Source organism: Emydura macquarii, unplaced genomic scaffold, assembly GCF_026122565.2.
Source record: "Emydura macquarii macquarii isolate MOO-44397 ecotype Brisbane River unplaced genomic scaffold, CSIRO-AGI_Emac_v2 contig_1644, whole genome shotgun sequence".
NCBI lineage: Eukaryota > Metazoa > Chordata > Testudines > Chelidae > Emydura > Emydura macquarii.
In genome coordinates, this window is record NW_027131781.1 from 8,400,839 (window position 1) to 8,425,128 (window position 24,290).

The window sequence follows — 24,290 nt, forward strand, 5'->3', positions numbered from 1 at the left end:
CTTTATCCAGTCTGTCTATGAATTTCTAAAGTACTGTATTATGTAGGCACCATCTATAAGAATTAAAAGAAGCAATATTCTGGAACCCCCACCACAAAATGCCTCTGCCTGGTCTTTATTATGTCCACTGGGGAACCTGTTTATTTCAGATTAGTCACATCTGGAAAGACCCTCTTCATGATCTGAAATGTAAAAAAAAGAACCAAAACCAAAACAACAAAACTGGTTTTCTGATCATTAATGGTATCAGTGGGAATAAGAATAACCTTGGAGAAAGATGTGATCCTTGAACCACAGTCGTGGTAGGGGACTAGGTCTGAATGGTGAGTTATATAATCACGACTAAGTGGAATCCATTTGTAGCCCAATTAGACTGCTCCAGCAGCCCCAGGAAGTTGATTGCAGTATTATGAAAAGGTCTTCTCATTAGTCAGAGTGCCACAAAGGGAGCACTTTTCTCGTCCTCTTTAGGATTTGTCAACCATGTTTCCTTACAAGTCCAGCAGAGGATTATTTCGGCGCATCAGTGTCACACAATGTCCATCCCCTTCTCTGCTCCTGTGCCACACACAGAGCGCTAACTAATTTCAGCCATCTCATTCCCACTCAGTGTGGTATGTGGAAGTTTATGTGATGTAAGCAGTGGTTAATTTGTAATGAAAAAGGTGCCGGGGCTCAAGCAATTATTTTTATCTTCAGAACAGATCCAGCAAGCCCAGAGGTGCTGCGGCTTTGAACTGCCACGCCTAATGGTGCTGGGATCTGGCACAAATTAAGCCCTGGATGTATGCCTTATTATAGGGGTGGTATACATTTGAAAATAAGCATGCTCTATTTTCATCTGGACCTGTTATGGATAAACAGATATCCTGACATGCCCTGTCACTTACATGACCTGTGTCCCCACACTGTATCTGTGGTATATGACTGCAGGCATACCATGCACGTGCTATGCCAGGCAGGCTTTGGCTGAGACCAGGTTCTGCAGTCTCACGTGCTTTAGAAATGCTGACACAGACCGGTAGGTAGGCAGGCTGGGCTGGAGGTCTGTCACATAACACCCAGCCTGTATACCAATAAAGTAATGAGCCCTTCACCAGCAACATCTGCCTCTGCTTTATCCCAGACTGTTGCAATGTGCCTGCTTGCTCATAGTGTAGCACTGAGCACAACACTAATAATTTCCCATTAGGAATCAGGGCACAGGCTGAAAAAGCTCGAGACAGAATAAACCAAACACAGATCTCCCAACAGCTGTATCTTTGGGTCATTGCTGTCAATTTAGCTACTAGTTATGAGGTGACTAAGACACATCGGGTGAAAGCCTGGCTCCGGAGAAGTAAATAGCAAAAGTCCTGTTGATTTCACTGAGTCAGGATTTTACCCATAGGATTTTCCATATGGTTCATGGCAGTGTCATTAAATAACACAGGTTAGGGTATAATATGCAGCATCTAGCCCTTTCGTCCTTCCCCAATCCATGGGCAAAAAGGTCCTATTGACCCTGGCCTGGGGTATCCAGCTAGCCAATATACACGGCATTTTTTAATTTGAAGGAAGAGAATGTTAGTGGTCATGACAAAGGATCATACAAGTTCCTTCAACGCTGTTGTTCTCAAAGGATTCAGAGGAAGCATGGCATAGTGACCTGAGCCTAGGACTAGGCAGGGGGAGAATTGGGTTCTGGTCTCATCTCTGCTCTGAATCTTTGTGTGACCTGAGGTAAGTCACTTAATGTATCCATGCCTCAGCTTCCCTCTCTTTATTGTGGGGATAATAAATACTTCACAGTCGTGAAGTTGAACTCATTCGTGTCTGATAAAGACCTTTAAAATTATTGCATGGCACGTGCTGCAGGAGGGAAAAGGGAAAAAAACACATAGTTCCTATTTTCTCACTGTGTGGAAATGGAACATACATCACTGAAAAAAATGGGAGGGCTTGGTCACAATGATTTCACTGCTGCACAATGATTTCACACCCTCCCATCACCTACATTAAAGTATGAGTTCCAGAGGGGTAGCCGTGTTAGTCTGCTAAAAAAACGAGAGTCCTGTGGTATCTTAAAGACTAACAAATTTATTTGGGCATAAGCTTTTCATTACATTATGACTTTCCCTCAGCACACCAAACTGGTGTCTACCCTCCCTTGGCAGAAACGACAATGCAAATAAAAATAGAAAATGCATTTAAAAAATCGACACCAGATTGTCATGGCGATAAATAATTGTATCGCATTGCCATGGCAACTCTAGCTGTAATAAAGGGACAGGCCAATCTGAAACTGAGCTAAATTTATTTCTTCAAAAAGTATTAAAATATTTTCAAATACTCTGTCAATTCTTTTTAAGGTTTTGATACGGACAAAAAAAAAAAAACGTAAAAGCCTTCATTCATGTTTTCACATTGTCTCCACAGTCCGAACAGGTTTTAATGACTAACAGGAAAAAAATCTCATTAGAGTTGAAAATCTTTAGATTCCTTCAGGGTGAAATACCCCTACATAAAATGTTTGTGTTTTTCCAATAATCTCCTGACTCAAAACATTTTAAATCTCCTGATCTGAATTTTTTGTTTAATTTAAACTGTTTGGGGAAGGGACTCTCTTTTTGTTCTATGTTTGTATGCCTAGCTCAATGGGCACTTAGTTCACAATTAGGGTTCTTAGGTGCTACCACAATACAAATAAATAATAATAAAGACAGCTTTGTGCTAGATGCTCCAGTTGTTAAATAAGCTGGATGGGCCAGATCGTGAAACTCTCATTGCCGCGCAGCAATGGCTTAGACAATTTATCCCAGGGACTGATGGGAAGGGATTTACTGAATCTGCCCAAAGGTGGGCAGGGAAGTAGTTAACGTGGCTAATGGGAGGACAGAAGATGCCAGTCCCTGAGTACAGGGATTTGGAGGAGGTAGTTCAGCAAGTCTGGACCAGCTCTGCGAAATTAATTTTTCCCCCTTATCCCACGAGAAGAGGACTTTACTAGGAACTCACTCAAAACAGGGAAAGGGTTTATAGGAAGAAGACTGGAGCTAAGTGGTGAGAGGTGGCTCCTGTCGAGAACTTGGCTAGATTTGGTCCCACTTTGGGCCTCTGCTCTAAACAGTGCTGAAGTGAGATGTGCCTGCTTCCTTTCTGTGATCCTTTGGCGGAGGCCTTGTTTCTGACCCCTGAAGAGACAGATCGGTCTTTCCATTTACCTTTCTGCATTACAATACAGCCCATTTCAATGGGGTTTACATACCACCTAGCTGGGCAGAATGTTTTTCTGCTCCTGGCAGCCTGCCACATGCTTAAATTGGCAGAGTGCCCCTGTCTTGCAGGCGCTTCTCAGCCCTCTGTGTTCCCCAAAAGAGCTTGAAGCAGCCCAAAATCTTTCACTGGTGCTGAGAAGCCTTGAACTCCGGTGATTCCTCAGCTTTTTAATATCAGGAAAGGGGGCTCTCGTCTAGGAGCACCTTCCCCCTGGGTGTATGGAAAGTTGCAGCTGTAAGTTTTCAAAGATCATGAGTTTGTCTTCAAAATGACAAATCTGGCATTTTTTTTTATTCACCTTCCGGGGTTTGAGCCTGTGGGATTTATATTTCCAAGCTTTTCTTAACACCCACCAGGGCTAGAGAATTATCTTTTTGTTTTTTAAGCAGAAGCTGAAAGTCTTGTGTCATCACGTGACTCCAGGAGCTGGAGCTTTATGAAAAAGATAATGAGATTTGTGACAAAATCCTGAGAGCTGGCAATCCTGTTCCCTCCCCTCCTCTTTGGAGCCTGTAGAATCCCTCCATTGGAGCTGTACAGGGTTGGAGCTCTGTGGGGTAGCCGGCTGTCTGGAGTATTTTCTGCTTCTGAGTTGGCATGATGGGTCCTGCCTGCAGTCATTTAACATTGCTTGTAGCAGCATTAATTTAGGTGGCCTGCTTGCACTCCCTTCAAAGGTGGGGAGGGAGTTTACACATTTGTGCAACCTCCGCTCAATGACTCTCATTCACTGGCTTTCTTTTCTACAAGAGGGTATGGCATAGCTAGTATTTATTTTTCATTATGGGTCCAGTCCTGTTTCCACTGAAGTCCAAGACTGACTTCAATGGGAGCAAGATCAGATCCTGTCTTATACTTACTTATTTGGCAGAAGCAGGTAGATTAAATGAAGTGTTCTTTAGTAAGCAAAATAATTTACTGAACATCCCATTAGAGCTCTTACTTATTTTGCTATTAGATAATGACACAGTGGGTTAATGGCATAACTAGTTATATTCATTGGAGTAATAGCTATTTTCCACAAGCAAGGCTAAATTTCCTAAAACGCACTTTAAAAAAAACAACCCTGCATAATATCCAAAGTTGTTTTCAGTGTTATTGTAGCCATATCAGTCCCAGGATATGGGTGAGGCAAAGATGGGTGAGGTAATATCTTTTATTGGACCAACTTATGTGCGTGAGAGAGACAAAGTTCCACGCTCCACAGAGAAGAGCTTGTCCCTCTAATATCCAACGTGTCATTAAGAAATACAAATCACAAATGTGAATCATTTTATCCCTTGACATGCTACACTTTTCTCATTGACATCAGCGAATGACAAATAAATGTCATTGCATTAGAAAACGGAGCTATAGCCCATTAGCAGAAATCTTAAATAATCCTAAATTGCCTGATTTAATTGAGGAGAAAATATGTCTCCTTGCTCCAGTCAAGACATGGGGACTTGTCTGGTAAAACTGGAGCAAAGCATTTTAAGACTATTTAAAATGTCAGTTTTTGCAATTATTCTGTAAGTTCCATTCCTTGTGCACAAGGAAAACTTTACTGAGATCAATAGGAGGGCAGGAAATGCAGGCTCAGATTTGAAGTAGAAGGATGGCCCTTTGATTAAGGCCCTGGACTTTGACTTGGAAATCTGGGTGTAATTCCTAGCTTCCCCACATACTTTCTATGTGATGTCAGGAAAGTCACATGCAAATCAATTTGTGCCACAATTCCCTGTATGTAAAATGGGTGAATATTTCTTTTCTCCCACCCTTTGTCTATTTTATCTAACTAAATCTAAGCTCTTCAGTGCAGGAATTGTCCATTCCTGTGTTTGTACAACATCTAGCACAATACAACCCCAATCTCAGCTGAACCCTTTGTCACTATCAAATCACAATGATATTTCTGCAGCTCTATTAATTAACTATATGTCAGTGTTATTTTCCCCACTAGGTTCCTATTTACTGTTGGCTGAAGCAGCTTTACATTTCAGCCAGCCTTGATTATAATTAATGGAATCTGGGACTTGTTACTGAGTGCATACTTAGTGGCTGCAGACAGACAGACACTGCAATGTCTCAGCTTGTGACTCCATCAGTGTAACTGGAAAGTGCTGGATTTCACATCTTTGCTGCTCAGCAGATGTTTTCGCATTTTCTTTTCTCCTGCCTGCTCTGCGTGCAGTCACAGGAGTCACACATTCTGCAGTATAGTATGTATGAAAAAATGCCTTATTCTTGGGTGTGGTTGCTACTTTATACACTTGCTGTTTAACTGTGGTGACTCCATCCCAGATGAGGGTTGCTTTTTGCCTTTCTCTGTTTTTCTTATACTAACGAACAGAATCATGTGCTATGCTGCTTAGCTCCTACATTCCAAATAATGAAGTCCCAAACTGATCATAGAAACTTACTGAAGCAAAATTGCAAAAAACACAAGAGTGGGGCTGAAGGGAGGAAAGGAAACCATGTTTTTTTCTGTGGGACAATTCTGAATTTTGTGAGCAAGACAGAAGAATGATCTTTTCACATGTGTGACAACTATAAAAAAAGACCTGGTATGCAGGGAGGGGGAAGGAAATCTATTGTTCAGTGAACAATCCCTGAGATATATGAAGACTTGAATTTTTCTTTGATTAAATCAATGGAGTTGTACTGGTGTCACCAAGGCAGAATTTGTTCAGATACCTTCATTTAGAATTAAAAATATGTAGAACATGGCAAAGCAAAAGTCTATCTCCCAACTTTGTTATGATCTGATATTTTGGATACAGAATCTAAATTAGGCTTTAGAAAGCACAGTTCCTTTTTTTTCTTTTATAAACAGAAATTATCTCATGGAAATATTTGACTTGAAATGGGATCTCATCTAATTTTTGCTGTGTTTATAATAGCCTGTGAAATATGAATGAGCACAACAAATATAACTCCCATACGTTCATTGAGTAGTGCCGGGTCAACCGACCGAAAAAGACTCCAATCTTTGGATAAAGAACCAAAAAGTTCTGATACTTCTCTGGCCTTTATATGAATGACCCAAATCCTGGAGGCAAACAATATTGCGTGGGAAAACTCTAGAGATCATCTTTTCTTACTAACTGGCAGTGTTTCTGCTTTTGGTCCTGGTGACAGCAGGGAGAGACAGAAGCCATTTGTGAACATGAAAATTAGATCAGGATATTATTTTTCTCCTAAAGAAAAATGTTGATGAAAATGATTTTTTCCCTGTTTTCATCAAAAAAACAAAATTGCTCAAACTGAAAATATTTGGTTTCAAATTGAAAAATTTTGGTTTTCTAGTTTCACACAAACCCAATTTTTTTTTTTTTGTGCAAAAATTTCAGTTTAATCAAAAAGCCATTTTCAATTTAAAAATATGATAGGAAGTTTTAGACCAGCTTTAACTGAAAACTATTTTTTAAAGTTTTCTGAACATTTTTTGAGTCTTAAAAAAAGGATTGATTTGAGTTTTGGGCAGAAGTTTGTTTTTGGCTTTTATTTGATCTGAACCAGTAGCTTTGCCATCTCAAATTCTTAGCCAAAGTGAATGTGGCAGTATACAGGAGCCAGCCCTGCAAGCACCTCACTGGAATCAATGTGAATTCAGTGTGACTTACTTAGGCCTTGTCTACACTATCACTTACGTTGGCAAAAGTTTTGTTGCGCAGGGGTGTGAAAAAACCACATGCCTGAGTGACATAAGTTTTGCTGGGATAAATGCTTGTGTAGCCGCATTATGGTGATGGGAGAGAGCTCTCTCATCAACATAATAAAACCAGCTCAACCAGTGACGGTAGCTATGTTTGTGGCAGAGCATTTCCCACAGACATAGCGCTGCACACACAAGCGCATATGCCAGCAAAACTTATGTCGCTCTGGGGTGGGTTTTTTTTTTTTTTTTCCACACCCCTGAGCTACAAAACTTTTGCCAACATAATGCTAGTGTAGACAAGGCCTTAGATTACTCTCTGGAGCAGGAACCATTTTTCTGTTCTGTGTTTGTACTGCACCCAGCACAGCGGAGTCCTGGTCTATGACTGGGGCCCCTCAGTGCTATTGCAGTGCAAAATAATAGAAATATTAATTGTTAATTAATACATTCTACAGAATAAGTGCTTGCAGAATTTGGTCCTAAACGAGGTAGCGTTTTACTTAGATAAAAATTTCTCACTTAAACAAATAAGTCAATGTGCACTGAAAGAAATGGGACAAATATGTACAAAACAGGGTCTTGGTGCAAACACTGGATCCACTAGCAGGGGCACATCCTTGAGTACCACGGATCCAGCAGATTCAATGATAAGATCAGCTCCAGAGCAATACAAAAGTAGAGGTGAACCATGAATATACGTGTTAGCTGTTGACCATTGACTAGACCTTGAAATGGAAAACGTGTGTTTATAGTATGTCAGACTTTCCTACTATAAACTGCTGCTAGATACAACTGCATTGTACAGAGGGCCAGATTTTGCTTTATGTAGCCTCACGAAGTTCACTGAGGTTGCACAGACTTAACTGGGAGCACATAGCAAGGATATTGTTCCTGTAAATTACAATCTAGGATCCAGAGTCTGAGTTATGAATCCAACCCCAAGAAAAAAAAAAATCCGAGTAATTGCATCTTGAGTCAGTGAATTCCCAAAATTGAGATTTAAACTCCTCTTCTCACCCACTCCCTTGATAGGTAAGAAAGTATGACGATACATTTTGGAGACACAGCTATGGGGATTGAAAATGCAACAGGAATGGGTACCCATGGGAATCAGGCCCATTCTTAGATAGAGTCCTGCTGTTTTGTATTCAGGTAAAACTCCCATTATACCTGATGGAAACATTTGCCTATGTGAGGAATACACAGGCTTCCAGAGACTTGGAAGGAAAGTATTAGTGAAATTAATTTGTTTTGTTAGTGGATCTTCACAAAAAAAAAAAAACCATTAACATTTAAAGATACATTTGGTTTCTTTCCTAGTAATAAAGGGAACTTCATATCTATTGTTTGACTGAAAAATGTTGAAAGCAGTACAGTTTACTGAAAATGTATTGGTTTTAGATGTTTTTAAAACAACTGTTCCTTTTATAAAAATAGCTTCAGCTGAAGGCAGAGACTATAATGGATACCATGGAATTACTTGGGAATTGTTTTACACTTCACAATATGTACAGACAAACAGAAAAAAAATTCCATTGGGTAATGGCAAAATTGTTCTTCTAATTGCAATATTCAATTTCTTCTTTGAACATTTTTCCCATTCTACTTCTTTAGGAGTTTCCATTCCTTCACACACCTTTCTTTTTGGACAGCAATAACTATTGATTAACTTACATATTTATTGAAAATACTTGGCCAAAGTACAACAAATGTCTAATATAGCAGGCAGGCAAGTTTCTGTGTTTAAAAAATGACTGAATAAAACTGTCTTTTCATTTTTTGCAAACAGGAAATAAACGAGATAATCTAAATAATCCAATAGACGTCTAAAGAACTACATAGTAGAAGAAGAGGTAAATTGCCTGGTGGATATCCTTACAGTAGTTTATGTTGATTAGTATTTTGTAATGCTTTTTAGGATTAGAGCATTGAATTTAAAAATGAATTAAGTTATATTCTCCTGGTAGATAAATTAGAGATCAATTCATGTTCTGTTATAAAAAGACTATATATCTAGTATTTTGTTTTATTTTTTAATCCTCCAATGAAAAATTGTTCATACCCTTGTTTGTCTGGTTAGTAAAATAAATGATAGATATTTTAGATTAGGCAGGAATTGCAGTCTCTTTATAGCTACAAAAATGCTGAATATTAAGAGATGCATTTTGAAACCCACAAAACATTGTGATCAAACTATTTAAATAGTTTGAATCTCCCCACCATAGAATTCATATTTTAAAAATAAATAAATACCATTGCAGGGACGTTTCCCAAGTGAGCAGAGGCACATTCTGTATCATTACTTTAAAAGAGAGAAAGAAAAGACTTATTCAAAGGTTTGAAAGCATTTTTAGTAAGATCATAGCTGGGTGTGGAATTTCATAGTCTTTAAATAGCCACTTCTGTTAAAATTCTATTTTTAAAAAATCCGTGAAATCCTGGCTTCATTAAGTCAATGGCAAAATTCACTTTGTCTTCATTGGGGCTAGGATTTGCCTGTTATGTTTTCATTTAGACTGCGACTGCTATGGTAACAAGGCTTCAGGTTTCCCATGTGCTTCTTGTATATCGGTGACACTCCCAGCCCTTTAGAAGGGTCTGTGTTCTAACACTCTGATGTGAAGCTACTGCACACTTCCTCCCACCATCATGAATCCTCATTGTAATCTCCCTTTGTAACTATACCTCCGATATCCAACAGAAAATGCTTAGCTCTTAATAAACTCTACAGTTTTAAATAAGACAGAGCATTCTAACAGCAGAGTATAGTGCTTTATGATACCATTTGAGAGAGATGGATTTCATTCTGCTCTCTTGCTCTCTGTCTCTGTCTTGGTATTTTCCAGTGTGCGCATCATCATGCTGTCTGAGCACTAAGGATCTAGCTAGTTAAGAAGCAGAACTGATGAGCTCTAAACGGAGCATTGTCCAGTCCTCCTTTGTATGAAGAGCAATGGGCAAAATACCAATCCTGAACAGTAAGGTGTGTAAGGCAGGTGCAAATTAGAAGACCTCAGGGCTCCAAAAGGGACTTAGACTATTTCAGGAGGGGCAAACTAGTCCCAGTGGCACTCAGCTCCACCCTTAAAAAGACTCCTGGAAAGGAAGACACTGTACAGTGTCCCATCACACACAGTCTGGCTACTGAGTCTACAGGGTAGTTACTTTTGCATCTTGGGAAGCCCTCACAAGTGTTCTGTTACTTGTCTATATAGCATCTGTGGTGCTCTCCATGACCCACACACCAAGGGGCTTACAGTCCTTAGTGAGATCAAGCCACCACTGTTATCCTTCCAGGATGTGAGGAAAGAATGCCCTGATTATTGCCAATTAGTGAAATTTTAAAAAGGATTCAGTGTAAAAGACGATGTACCTGATAACTGCTGTCCTCCAAAGAGCCAGACTGGTGAAGGCATCTGGATAATCCCATAGTTCACCGTGTCTTAACTAGAGGGGAGACTGTCTTTTGGGAAGGGGCAAGAGAAGATTGCAACAAACCGATTTCAGGCATCTAAACGTGATTTCAGTGGAGGTTGCTATGTTACTGCTGAAGTTTGTTGTTTCAATACTGCACCTTTAAATTTCCGAGCATCCTAGTCTACAGGGGCAGCTGCTGTTGTGAGAGGAAGAGTTAATGCAGCATGTTGCAGCAGAGGTGCACCCCCCACTCCCCACCCCCAGTGCTCTCTCACAGAGGAACTTTTGTTTGTTTCTTTCATCTAAAATAAAATTAATTCATAGGGAAAGACAGACATGGTTGCTCTTAAAAATACACTGCAGCCCTCAGGCTCCTGGAAAGTTGCCAGCATGCCTCTTGGTGTCACCGAGTTTGAGTGCTGCTGTCATAAAAGGGATTTAAAAAGTGATGTGGCCACACTCACAAAAAGACTGATTTCAATTTCATCGGGCTAATGCCCCAGTCTTAAAAAGCCACCTTCCATCACATTATTATCATTGAGAAATGACTCTAGAGAAAGAGGGAAGATCTATGCTATAACAAAATATGGATTCTAACCGATTATATCTATATGAACCAATGTGAAAAGCAAACTATGTTAAATTACCCTTGTGCAGCAAGCAAAAAGTAATACATAAAGGATCCCTGAAATGGTGCAGACACAGTGAGATAAAATCTGAGCGTCATGCCACCCTGCTTTCTAGCTGTGTTAATACAATTATTCTTAACACGCTTCCTGTTGCTTATTTTTTAAACATTTAAATAATGGCTTTAGAAGCTCCCATGATGACGTGACGCAAGGGCCTACTCCGAGGCAGAGTAGTCTTTAGGGTTAGAGCAAAAGGCTTTTGTCCAAGCTCTGCAAAGCACTTAAGCCTATGTTGGATCAGGGCCTACGCAGTGAGCTGTGTGTGGGCAGAGCCCTATTGACTCACGCTATTTCTCAGCCTAATTTATTTATCATGATCAGAGATGGCAAAATCAACCGCAATACTGTATACAAGCAGGGACTTGCAAATAAATCTCAGCTAAGACATCACTGTGCCCAAACCTGTAGCTAGAAGCCAGCTCCAGCTCTGACCCTTCTTCTCTCTGCCTGGTCCTCAGCACATTGTCTCCTCCCATACCTACTTACCCTTTGGCTTCCCAGCTGAGAGTACAATCAGCCTAAAGTCACATGGACCTCATTGTTCTCCATACTGAGCACACAGCTGTTAAGGTGAGGCCTGGCTGCTGATCCTCCTTTTTGCCCAGATGCTCTGCAACACAAAGATTTTTGTCTGCACTGAAAAAATGGGACCCATGACTTGCAGTGGGTGCAGCTCCAAGAGTGGTGACAATGCTGGAGGGTGTTAGGCAGATGGTTATCGGAGCCGGTGTGATGGTTGTAGACTCTTGCGAGGTCCTTTGGGCCAGGTACTGTGGGCCTGATTCTTAATCCTGCACTAATGTCTCTTTACACTGCTCTGGCTGCATTTATATCCCCTGGATATACCCCCTGCACATAGTTTCCCTGCCACAAGGGCCAGATCAGGGGCCTTAGCCAGAGTGCTGCATTGTGCAGAGGCTATTCTCTGCTTCCCTGAGCCTGTAGGTGGGTCATGGGAACCAGAGCAAAAGTTAGAGCCACCCACCCTTGTCCCTGTCTACATCACAGGAACAGAGTAATGGAGACTAAGGGTCCCTGTGCTTAGTCCATTTTATGGACAGATTCCTACTCAGCTTTGTAATTCATAGCATACATTTGATAACCATGTTTTCCCATGACAATAATATTAAAACAGAATAGCTATATAAAGTCACCTGCTGTTTACAGGCAGCAGTCCAGCCTCAGGCATACCCCGTACAGGTTCTGACAGCATTTGAAACATCAAGGGCTAAATCATACTCTGATGCAAAATTTCCACTGCCTATAGTAAGTGGGAGCTTAAGGTGAGCCCTATAACAACCCTGTAAAACCAGTTCTCAAAAGCAAGAAATGAAGGTATGAAATACTTTTTGGTTTTTTTTAGACTTGGTTCCCTTATTTGTTTGTTAAATTTAAAACACCCATTAGGATTATACTTTGTTCCAAAGGGGCTCTAGTTGACAGTTGTGGTCATTTGCTTTATTGACAGAAACACCAATGTGGTGTGTGAAAAGCATTCTGTGAAATTTACAGTTCTTTACTGGAATTCCCTTTCGTTGTAAACATATTGCTATATTTAGCATTAAAAATTTTATGCACCATTGTTATTGGAATACAGCTTTCATTTCCTTGTAGCTTAAAATACAAGTTTGAATGATTTTTATCAGATAATAATGGTATTTATGAAAGCAAAACGTATGGAATAATGTATACTACACTATCATTAATATAGATAGCAAAAAGTAATAGCGTACACACCCAAAAAATCTGTTTCATGACTCAATGGTATAGTGCAGTAAATTGGTGTAAAATAAACAGGGGCTATTTATAGCCTAGCACAGTCTGCCTGCAGGCTTTGTAGCTGTTTTTTTCCTCTCTTTGCTCTGGATGAATGGGGGTTTTCTATCAAGATCCAGGGTTTTTTTAAAAGAAATCCACCCCAAGTTTTTTACTGAACTCTGAGACAGTCCATATGTCATGAGCAAAATATGTGCAGCTCTAAAATCTGGAATGGAATTTTATTTTTGTTGGATCAGGATCTTTAACGCTTAATTAAAGTATATAGGATCTAAACAGCAAGTACAGATGTACAGTAAGTGGCTGAGAGAAAGACACATCTGACTCATTCTTTCTTGTTGATCAGTTGTCAAACAGTAAATACAGTAGCTGGAACAGGCTGGCACCTGGCTGACCTCGTTCTTTATCCTTGAGACAGACAAAACTGACAGAGAAATAATAATATTTGCAAGAACTCAATCACTAAGAAATGCCAGGATTGGTTGTTTGGGTTTTATTTTTTCAGTGCTTGAAAATTTTGATTAGCTCCTCTAGCTATGAGCTCAGTGTTTAAGACAGGCACATTCAAGCTACAGTGAAAATGATTTCCATGCCTTTAATGTGTCTATGGGATGTGGGTGGTCCCTCCAAAAGGAATGTGCATGATAAAGCTCAAGTATTATCTAGCTGCCTCTCAAGTTAAACAAAGTTGGAGACCTCTATTAATTTTTATTTTGCAGACAATCGACTGAGTGAGCCTGTAATCAAGAACTTACAGAAGACATTGATTTCTTCCAAAATAAATGTCCCTAAATTTAAATGGGGAGCTTTACCCCATTTGATTTCTTCCAAAATAAATGTCCCTAAATTTAAATGGGGAGCTTTACCACCCATGCTAAAGTAAAAACTCCTTTGAAATAATAGTTTTAGTAAATTTAACGATTCTTTTAAAAGACCCAATTCTACATCTATGAGTCAGTTCTTCACAGCTTCCTGTACACAATTCACATGATACAAAGTTCCTAGCTACCGACTCATCAAACTCAAATATAAAGAAATCATCTCAGACTAGGCAAATAGAAAATACTGATTTTGCTGTCTAAAGATCCAGACAACAAAGGAAAATTTCTCACATAGTTGAGCCTGATTCTGATTTTTCTATCACTGGTGTAAAGCAAGAGTAATTCCACCGAAGTCAATAGTTGTGCTGGTTTAAAAGTGATGCTGTCTATTTAAACATTACACTTCTGTGTGATTTTTTGCTATTGTTAAAAGCAACACCTAACTTTACAAAAACTGAAAGAGATTAGAAAAAATACTTTCCTCTGATTTTTCAGTTTACTTTGTGCATGTGCTAATGTTTGTATATTTATAGTCAGTTTATCTGTTTCCACCAAATAGTTCCACCATTTCCCTTTGTTGTTTTTGTGGATCTTTCATACAGCCACAATGAAGAGAAAATTATTTTAAAATATGATTGTTAAAGCCACAGAAACTTGGCAAGAGGATTCACTCATGAGAAGTTGTAGTACCTGAATCTACTCATGTACCCATTTATGAAGGGCAACTAATTTTTGGAACTGACTACATTTCAAATGGACAGCATCCTATCAAGTGAGATTAGAATCAGACCTATTCAAGCCATCTTGGATTAATCTGCATTCTGATTTTTAATTATTTTTAAAAATCATATTTGTATTAATTTAAATATATCTAGTAACAGTTCAATTGTCAATATTGAGAACATAGAAAAACCATGTCAGATTAAGATCTCATGTTGTCTGAACTACATATCATCCAGTAGTTTTCACAAAGATGATTATCAGCAGCATATTTTTCTTCTTTTTTTTTAAGGAAAGTTCCAAACATTTTTGTCACTGTGTACTTAGTGTTCAGAATTTTGGGAATGCACATGTTTCATAAATAAGCAAACAGACTTTGCAAAATCTCATAAACCCCCAAGATTGTTCATATATCTCTCTTTAAACAATGTTCTTTTGTACTTTTAAAAATATCAATATTAAACCAAGTTAAATTTAATTCACTTGAAATTGTTACACTAAATCAAATATAAGAGGCATATTAAATAATAGAGCATAGACTCTAAATCCATTGAATAATCAATTAATAATTACATCAAACCAGTGACTAACATATAAAATAAATAACTGTACTGTGTAAACAGATTTCTTGAAATAGGGCCTGATCCTGTACTTTTATATAGGACAAAACTTCCATTGAAGTCTATTGTAATAGATCTTTGTTTGAGGAATAAGAAAACTTCCTTTTCTTCATTAAATGCACACTCCAATGTTACCAGATTTGCCTGTCACCTTGGGAATGCTCATTTATTAGGGTTACCTTCCTGGAAGGGGGAGGAGGGTGATTCTATTAATGTACTGCTTGTGTTACTTGTGTGTTCATATGGCTACAAGTCCCCTCCCAATGAGCTATCCTGCAGGACCTAAGGTTTTCAGGGCTGGGTTCCTCCAGCCCCAAATTCAAATAAACCCCCCACAGATACACACACACATTCCAGATTAACCGAGTGCATCTGAGTGGACCAGGGCTATCAGCACTCTCAGCTGACCCCTTATATATCCCTGAACTCAGCAGGCTGGGTGACACAGCACTTTCAGCGGCCACCCTTATATGCCCCTTTGCCACGCACCAGAATAGAGCACACTTCTTGAGTAGGCTGGGTCCAAACAGCACTTTTCAGCTGCTCCCCTTATTTGCCCCTGGACTCAATCAGGCTGGGTCAAACAGCACTTTCAGAGGCCACCCTTATATGCCCCTCCGCACCGTGAAAAGTTGCAATGTGAAAAGTTCATTGGTATTTCTGAGCGGGTATGGCTGGATATAACTCAGATCAGTGGAGGTTATAGGATATTGTCTCCCTGGGTTCCTGCAAATTAATAAAAGGTTTCCTGGGTTGAATTACAAATCTCAGTTGCAGAACAAAATAGAATTAAAGGAGAGTAAAGAAAGCTACTATTGCGTAAGGCAGTGCAGAAGGCTGTTGTGAAAATAACATTATGGCTATAGTGATTCAGGGCTCCAGTGCTGACCTTTTAGTGGTGTCGGTGTGTGTGTGTCTTTCTTTTCCTATCAGGGTTTCTGTATGGTTCTAGGAACATATTTTTCCCAGTAGCCTGCCATTCAAGTTATTAAAATATTTGACCATGCCTCTTCACCATAGAAGAAGAGATGTGAGTCCTCACACACGTACTGAATAAGTTTTATTTTGGAGTATTTTTCATCATATAGGATGAATGTTAGTCTCCAATAAGACCGTCTCTTGCAGGAAGGATGTATTTGATTAAAGACCCATCATGTTTGAAAATTATTTTAAAAACATACAAATGTTCCTTTTTACAGGATATTGACAAATATTTTTTAAAAATCATGGAAGAACTGGAGAGATACTGGAAGACTAGAGAAAAGCATCTTTTGTACAATCATCAAGGAATAAAAGAAGAGTGATTCTGGCAACTACTGGTTGTTAAGACTAACTTCAATTCCTAGTGAATTAACAGAACAAATTATTAAGTTTGTTAAATAAAATATCTTGGGGGAGATTCTCAGCTGATGTAAATGGTCATAGCTCCATAGAGGTCAATTGTTCCCAATAAAACACAATTGACTTCAAGGAAGCTGTGATCATTTATACCAGCTGAGGATCAGCCTCTTGAGTACTGTGAGATAAGCAATAAGCAGCAGGGGTTTATGAAGAACAAGCTATGGCAAACCAACCTGGTAGGTAGGTAGAGAACATTGTATGAGGAGTAGATGAAGGGAACACAATAGATGTTATCTGTCTGGGTCCAAAGCCTGAGAAAGGCTAAGCACCTGTAACACTTATTGCTAAGCCACTTAGGATTTGGCCACTGGACCTGGGAAGGCATTTGATGTAGTGAGCCAATACCAATCTCAAAAACCCCAGTCAAAGGCCTGATCCAGCTCCCATTTAAGCCACTGGGCCAGAATCTCAGCTCTGGCTCCTGCTGCTTTGCAATGCATCTGTAAAGCTTGTATGGCAGAAGAGACAGAGAGTGGCCGGGGCAGTGTGCATGGACCTGCTACAGCAGGCATAATCAAAGCAACACATTAGTTAGGTTGGGAGCAATTTTGTCCCCTAGCTGGACCAGGATTGGGGAAATAGAAAAGTGGTCTTTGCCCACCTGGTCACCCTAGTTGTGCTGAGTTTACAATTGGCACAACTAAAGATCTGCCCAATGTAAAGACTTCCACTAGCCTCCACCTTTGATACCATCAGCAAAGCTGCATCAGTAGCAAACTATGACTACAAAGTTTTCTAGTGTTGATAAGGCTACTATTTTCCACTTTCTCTGGGGAGTGGATTGTATATGTATTATTGTTTCTTTCTTAATTATCCAAATGCAAATAATATTCAGAAAGCACGGCTAAAATTTTAAGCCCACTCCATATTCCCTAAGAAAGAAAGTACCAGTCTGTACTGAAGTAAAAGTATAGACTTACGTGAGAAACAGGATTAAAAATAATTTAGAATTAAAAGTTTAATTGAACAGATTGATGTAGTTAAATAGACCCATTTTCTTTAAAAACAGACTAGCTCTCATCCAGTTATTTGGGGCACTAACATAAAAACCTTAAACAATACAGATGAGAGTTTTCATGGGTTTGTAGTGACAAATCCATGTAAGTTTATCTGGAAGATTTCTAAACTAATATAATTTGTCATATGAATGTTATACAATTAATATCGCTGTGAAACACCAGTGGTCTACTATTAATTTTAACATAGGAATGAGAACATTAGCATTATCTGTGCACTAATTACTTTGGGGAAGGAAGGGAATCTCTCTAGCTGGGGAAAAATTGGTGCTACTTTCTATTCTATTCAAGTTTTTATACTGTGCCTAGCACCACAAGATCTGAACACCTATACAGAATGTGAGTTGTTTAAAGGCACTGGAAAACCAGAAGTAGAGTGATCTTCAGAAGAAAATGAGAAGCTCTCAGTTTTAAAAAAGGATGAGAGTTGGTATATCACAGACTTCGTCTGCATTTTATCCATGCTTGTGTAACCATTTATTACAAGGATCCATGTTTCCTGGAGTGATCCAGCATTGTATAAACGCTACTCTTGATCATTCATTCAGATATTTCATGGCCATACACATGTGGCTTATTGGAGGCAAATAAGGAATGAACTGCAGTTGCTCAGTAGTCCTTCCAAAACAAGAAAAGACACATAAAATCCATTTTTCATAAATAGTAGTACTCCATAAAAATGGCATGAGCAGTTCAAGCTAAGCACGCTGTCCTGTATGTGAGCATGGGGAAAAAAAACAATTATATGTAATTCATTTATTGCTGTATTTTTTGTGAAACCTTCACAGACATCTGACCATACCCTCAACAAGCATATTCCTCACCCCTCTACACTGTATTGTGGAGAGCCCCATGGAAGTCTCACCCACCCATCCACACTGGATAAGGGTGGATTCTCCTTGTGTGGGTTTTCCAGGGCATAGCCTTTCTATGGAAGGGAAAAGCAGTCTTTCTACTGCATTTGGGACCCACCCACATATATCAGCCCAGGCGAGAGATGGCCCTTAAACTCTGTCCAGATATGCACAGGCACACACACTTGCTTATTTACTGTATAGATTACACATGCAGTCAGAAATGCCATGCCTGCTCAGAGTTATGGTACCTGCACTTTTTATTATACAGATTGTGATAGAATCATTAACGATACATATCAGGATGACTCAAAATCCAGGCTGCAAAAGTACAGTTTCAATACATCACATGTCAGCTGCAAATCATCATTTATAGGTCTCTTGAAGGCAGCCAGTTCTTTCCCTCTTCAAAGGTTCACAATGCGATGACATCTTTGTTGCAAGCCTCCGGTGGCATACAGTTGCCAAATGCTTGATTAGCAAAGATAGTTTTACATCTATGGGATAGAAGACAAAAAAGCTCTGCATTTTTTCTGGGAGAATATATTACGCATGTGCCTCAATCTCAAAGTGAAAGTATATTTCAAGGGTATCAAAATCTGAGACTAAAATACTTTTCAGTGGTGTCCTAATTTATGCAGCATATGAACACATATTTCACTATACTTTGGGTTTGCTCAGAAGCCTGTTTCTGGAGAATATTCTCCATGCCATTTTTGTGGTGTGGTTGCTGTCCCAGTGGAAACAATAGAAATCTTTAAAAACAAGGGCTGATGTGAGGTTCCTCGGTCACCATAACTTCAGAGGAAGTCCCAGATTATGGAGTAGTGCAGACGTGAAGATCCCCTTCTCTTCGTCCTCAAGAATGATGACATTCTGTAGAATGCTGAAATTCCTCGGGTCCTTTTCCTTCTCTACTCGTGACCAAGTAAAATCGTCAGATTCCTGAATGTGCTTTATTACACTATTTGTCCCTCGTGACTGACCCTCTAAGGATGTTTTTAATGAGAAAGTCTTTTAGTTCTGCAGTGATGCATTGTGATTGGGACAACAGAGAAAAAGCAGTTTTACATCAAACTAACTAAAACAAGTCTTCTCCAAAGACCATATCGTCTAGCAGCATCTTGTTGTGTCCTAGGTTCAGGAGAGTATTAGCATTTAAACCTTTTCACTGAGCACGGAATGTCTCTTCTGTCCTCTCGGCATGAGAAGCTGCTGATCTTTAAGCATGTTTTAATCAATCAAAAATGTGTTTGCCGGAGATTGGGTGTCCCAGAGGTTGATGAAGAATCTTTTATTGAGCCTCTTCCCTTTGTGTCACTGCTCTGAATGCAAGCCAGGCTGTCTGGGACTAAACATCATTACCATCTGTCTGTTCTATCATCTGAGAAAAAGAGTTGACTGGCTTCAGTCTAGTTCCTAATGGTGCCTACATCACAAAACCACCACTGAATCCTTTGAAACAGTCTCTCTGGAGCAGGGTAGAAGGAAAGACTATCCTGATCTGCTTAAACTACAGATTTCTGTTTTCAGAGTTGTAAAGCTGGTATGCCACAGCAGAAACCTGCTCTACAGATCCCACATGTAAATAGAGAGTCATCTGGTTCAAGCAACCACTTAAAAATCTTCCCAAGGTTTCCCGTACAATTTTGTTTGAGCTTCAATTAAAGATCCTGCTGCACTAGGCTATTGATCTTTTGGGATGAGGCAAAAGAAAAGTTACAACCAAGAAAGGGAGAGCAGGAGAAACTAGTTTGGCTTTCAATAGTACTCCTGCTATAAGTCCCTGATTTTACTCAGAATTGCTCTTTTGGGATTGAAACTTGGTCTCAGCCCAGAGGAGAAGTTTCAGGGACATATCTTCAGCCATTCTGAGTTACAGTTTGAAATATATATATGTGTGCCTATTAGAGAAATAGCACAGAATTTTCAAAAGCACCTAAACAACTTAGAAACACATTTTCCATTGAAAGTCAATGGGCACATTTTGAAAATCCCACCATTGTGGGCCAAACCTGACCTGAGATAAACTGGCATGGGTCCATAGAGTTCAATGGAGCAGCGAGTATTTCTACCACTGAAGGATGTAGTCCGTTATTATTAATTCTTTCTGAAGTTCTGGAGATGTGCCCTGTAAAAGGCACAAAAAGAGACGGTCACTGGTCCTGAGAGTTTACACTCTGAAAGATGGACAAATAAGACCTTTCACACTGGAAGACCCAACGCATCTGCTTCACCTTTATTAGAAAATGCATTTATTTGTATTTTTTAGACAATTAATTTTTGTCCCTTAAATAGTAGCCAGATCTGTCTGTCTTGTCCATCTGTCTTTCTTGGTGGGTCTAGATTAGAAGGCAGAGGAAGTAGTCAACCATCCCCACCCATCCATCAGTTTAATCAGAATTTGCAGAATTTAATCTATTAAAAGCTATGTTGAGAACAGCTGTTATGATGAGAATTTGACCCAAGGTGGTGGAAATCTCCTGCAAACAGCAGTCAGTCAAATCTGAACCAAAGCCTTGTGTCCTCGTCTGGACTTAAATTTGCTGTTAGATAAATAGATGTTTTTTATCTAACATTCTCTACAGTGAATACCATAAACAAGGCAAATACTGAAATAAAGATATTTAGGCTTGAGTCTGGGAAAGCACTGCTACTTAGGACAGCACTTAAGCATGGATTTAAGGTTAGTGGTACTTCAGCATGTGCTTAAGTACTATCCTAAATAGGGATGTTCATAAGCACATGCCTAAGTGTTTTCTTGCATCGGGGTCTTTATTAGATATAATGTTATCTAAGGCAATTAAAGAGATTTTAAATGGAGCAATTCTCCAGGAAAAATCACCCACCTCTACAGGAGAAACTGTCAGAGCTGATTTGCATCAGAAGTAATTTTGTAATTATCAAATTCATTTCTTGCTGCACTGATTAGTTAAGGGAAGGAGAGTGTCAAGAGACCCCTTCACTGCACACCTAGAAAAACACATGTTTAGATGAGTAATTTTTAGGTGGATAATATTCCTTTAAACAGGAGCAGAATGTGTGATAATAGGAACTTTTTTGGTATTCCCACTTCGGTACAATAGCAAAAGCAGTTTTGGCGGGCTAATGTATTTTCCCCAAAGTCTCTTGAAAAGACAGAAGTATACCTTGCTTAGAGACTTCAGGGAATTTCACTAAGCTGTGGTTGTTCCCTGGATTCACTGGATATAATGAATGGGAAAGAATCACAGATTCTGTGGTCCAAATATAACCCCAGCATAAACTGAAGAATTCACACTGCAGTCAATGGGAGTTGCACCTGCTGTCCCTTGAACTGCATTTGGCCCTATCTATGCAGATAACACAAAGGTTCTGTTTCCAAAGTTTCTTTTGACTTGTTTTACAGGAATATAGACCTGTTGCCAGCAGTGTCAGAAAGACCAGTATATTCAATATGAGAAGGCAAAGGAGTATGTACCTCCCAAAACAAATTCGGAAGCACGCACTGTGTCTAAAGATACGTTCTTATCCCACCCTCCCCACTCGAACACCAGTTCTAGCTGAGGAATGTTTGGTAGAGAGCACCTACGGAAGAAAACAGGAAGCACGTATGGATGGATATTAGGGGAAATGCTTTTGTTGGTTTATCCAAAATAATTGGACAAATATTTGAATTGTCCAAAATGTTTGTTTGAATTATAGAAGTAGGGGATAAAAGTCAAAGTGTAAGTGTTGACTGCCTTGCATATCATCTATCTGATGGATGGCCCCACCAGCGCTTATGCTCTGGATTCCCATGTTGCACTGATTTTTAACTGCAAATGTCTCCATGGATAGGATAAAACACACATGGAAAACAGAGGACGCTTCAATGGCCTGAACTGATTCTCAGTGCTTAGCAAAAGCACAAAATCCATATGTAAACGAGAGAGATTTTCTCAATCAGGGTTATAACCTCCCAGTAATTAGGACTCTAAAAGCTAAGGTACATGGTCCAGTTCTGAGGGGTCATTTCTCTCCTCTGGAGCCATTTGTTCATACAATAAAATATCACCTGTATTCCTGACAAGCTGTTTGTTGATAGTGTACAAATAGCTTGTCAAGAATATAGGCATGGAGTAAAAAAATGAGATAAATAATGGTGTGTACGCATGCAGCACACACCCTTCGCGCACGCAGAAAACAAAATTCACCCCAAATCTTAAAGATTGACTCACACAATAACAATTTTGGATCCAGATCCCAACATTTAATTTCATATTTGTCTTCAGCGTCATGGTACTTCAAGCCCATCTAATTTTTTTTTTAAAAAGAGAGCTTTAAATATCACTGAATCATGTGTGGAATCCCACAGAATAAATTGCCAGGAGACCAGGAGTTAGAATAAATTAGTTCTAAAGCCAGCACATATTCCCTTCATAACCCCCAATAGCTGCCCCATGCACTGACCGTTCACCTGGACATAGGGGGTGACACAAAGAAAGTGAATAGAGCGTCATATCTCCCTGAAGCTTTAACAGAAGGCTGTCTGCTAATGGCATGTAAGGACTTTTTACCCACAGCATGCTGTGAGAACTACTGTTTAGACTCGATAGCTTCCCTCCAACAATCTGATTTATGGATGTAACAAAATTCCACATATGTTTAATCATGTTCTTTTCTTGGTGGCCTTTAATTTATTTTCTAACCCACTTGTGACTACCAGCCTTCTTTACATCTCTTCCCTATTTAGACCAATATTCTTTGGGCTGCCATTACACCTGTATGAGTAATCCATTTTTAAAAGATGTAGTCATACAGTACATACCGCACGTACACACATATATGCACGGCACTAGGGGGAGAAAATTGATGTCAACTTCTATCAAGTTTGAAGGGCCTTTCAAAACCAGCCTTCAGAACATGCTAATAATTGCACATTCCCACACCAACTGGAAATAAATTCCCATTGCTTTCAAGTATTGTCAATATTATTTTAAATGTATATCCAATCATCCATGAGGGTTTCAGAGGTGTAAGTTAATTTTGTCTAAAACCTGAAGATCAATCAATCTACTTTGAAAACATGTAGGGCCCAATCCTGTAGATCCAAAGGAGGCAAAATTCCCTCATTGAAGTCACGGGGGAATCAGGCTTTTATTTGCCTTTAATAATGCCTGGAAACATTCTCATTCCCCATGCTGGTCAGCCCATTTTTTATAATTGAATGATCATATTTCCCCTCAATATTCTTGAAAAATTATGTTCTAGTCTTGCACTATACACGCAGTCAAAACTTCCATTACACCAGATTCTGTTCTCAATTACTCCAATGTGTTTTCAGAGTTACTCTGGATTTCAGCAGTCCTTCTGGATTTACATTGGTGTAACCAAAGGAAGGATTTCACCTGATTCCCCTCTTAAACTGGTTTTAAAATGGTGTAATTAATTTGACTTCAATGGACCTATCCCTGTTTGCACTTGCTCAAATGAGAAGCAAATCCAGGCCCTTTGTATCAATGAGTGTTTGTGTCAATGAGAGAAACTGCCTGCTCCAGTCCAGTGTGTGAAATTGTTGTCTAATCATTCTTAGAAGTTTATTTCTGCTGGACATAATGCTCTTTTTTCCAAATGTCAGTTAATTTGGATTTAATTTGGCTTAAAGAAATATTTTTATACCGTGTCAAGGTATCATAGCACTGAGGGCTTGATCTGAAAAACACAAATGTTAAAAAAATCTGATTGGAATTTAATGCTTTCTTGTATCAAGAAATCTGCATAAGATACAGTTCAAATAAGGAGTCCACATCTTTAGCCTGTTCTCTGACAAAATCCTTATTTTCGCCTAGACTGCAGGATTAGAATCAATAGCCTTAACTTCCCCAGCTCCAGCTCCTCAACAAATTTGTTTTGGGCAATTTATAAATGGATATATATCTCCAATGGCCAGTGATGGGACGCTAGATGGGGAGAATTCTTGAGTAACTACAGGGCATTCGTTCCCAGGTGTCTTGCCCACATGCTCAGGTCTAACTGATCACCAAATTGGGGTTGGGATGGAATTTTCCCATCGGGTTATATTGGCAGAGACTCTGAGGGGTTTTTTTGCCTTCCGCT

The 24,290-nt window shown here is 39.3% G+C and overlaps 1 long non-coding RNA gene across 3 annotated transcripts; it reads left to right on the forward strand.

The window, feature by feature from the left end:
* The first annotated feature begins 5,329 nt into the window (after nt 1–5,329).
* Nucleotides 5,330–16,295, forward strand: LOC137158316 (uncharacterized). Of its 3 annotated transcripts, XR_010921364.1 has the most exons (4): nt 5,330–5,459; nt 8,688–8,751; nt 13,500–14,373; nt 16,141–16,295. It is a non-coding gene; the product is annotated as an uncharacterized lncRNA (long non-coding RNA). The 3 variants fall into 3 exon arrangements; XR_010921363.1 differs by lacking the exon at nt 13,500–14,373; XR_010921362.1 differs by lacking the exon at nt 16,141–16,295 and having other exon boundaries at nt 13,500–14,417.
* Nucleotides 16,296–24,290: the final 7,995 nt, after the last annotated feature.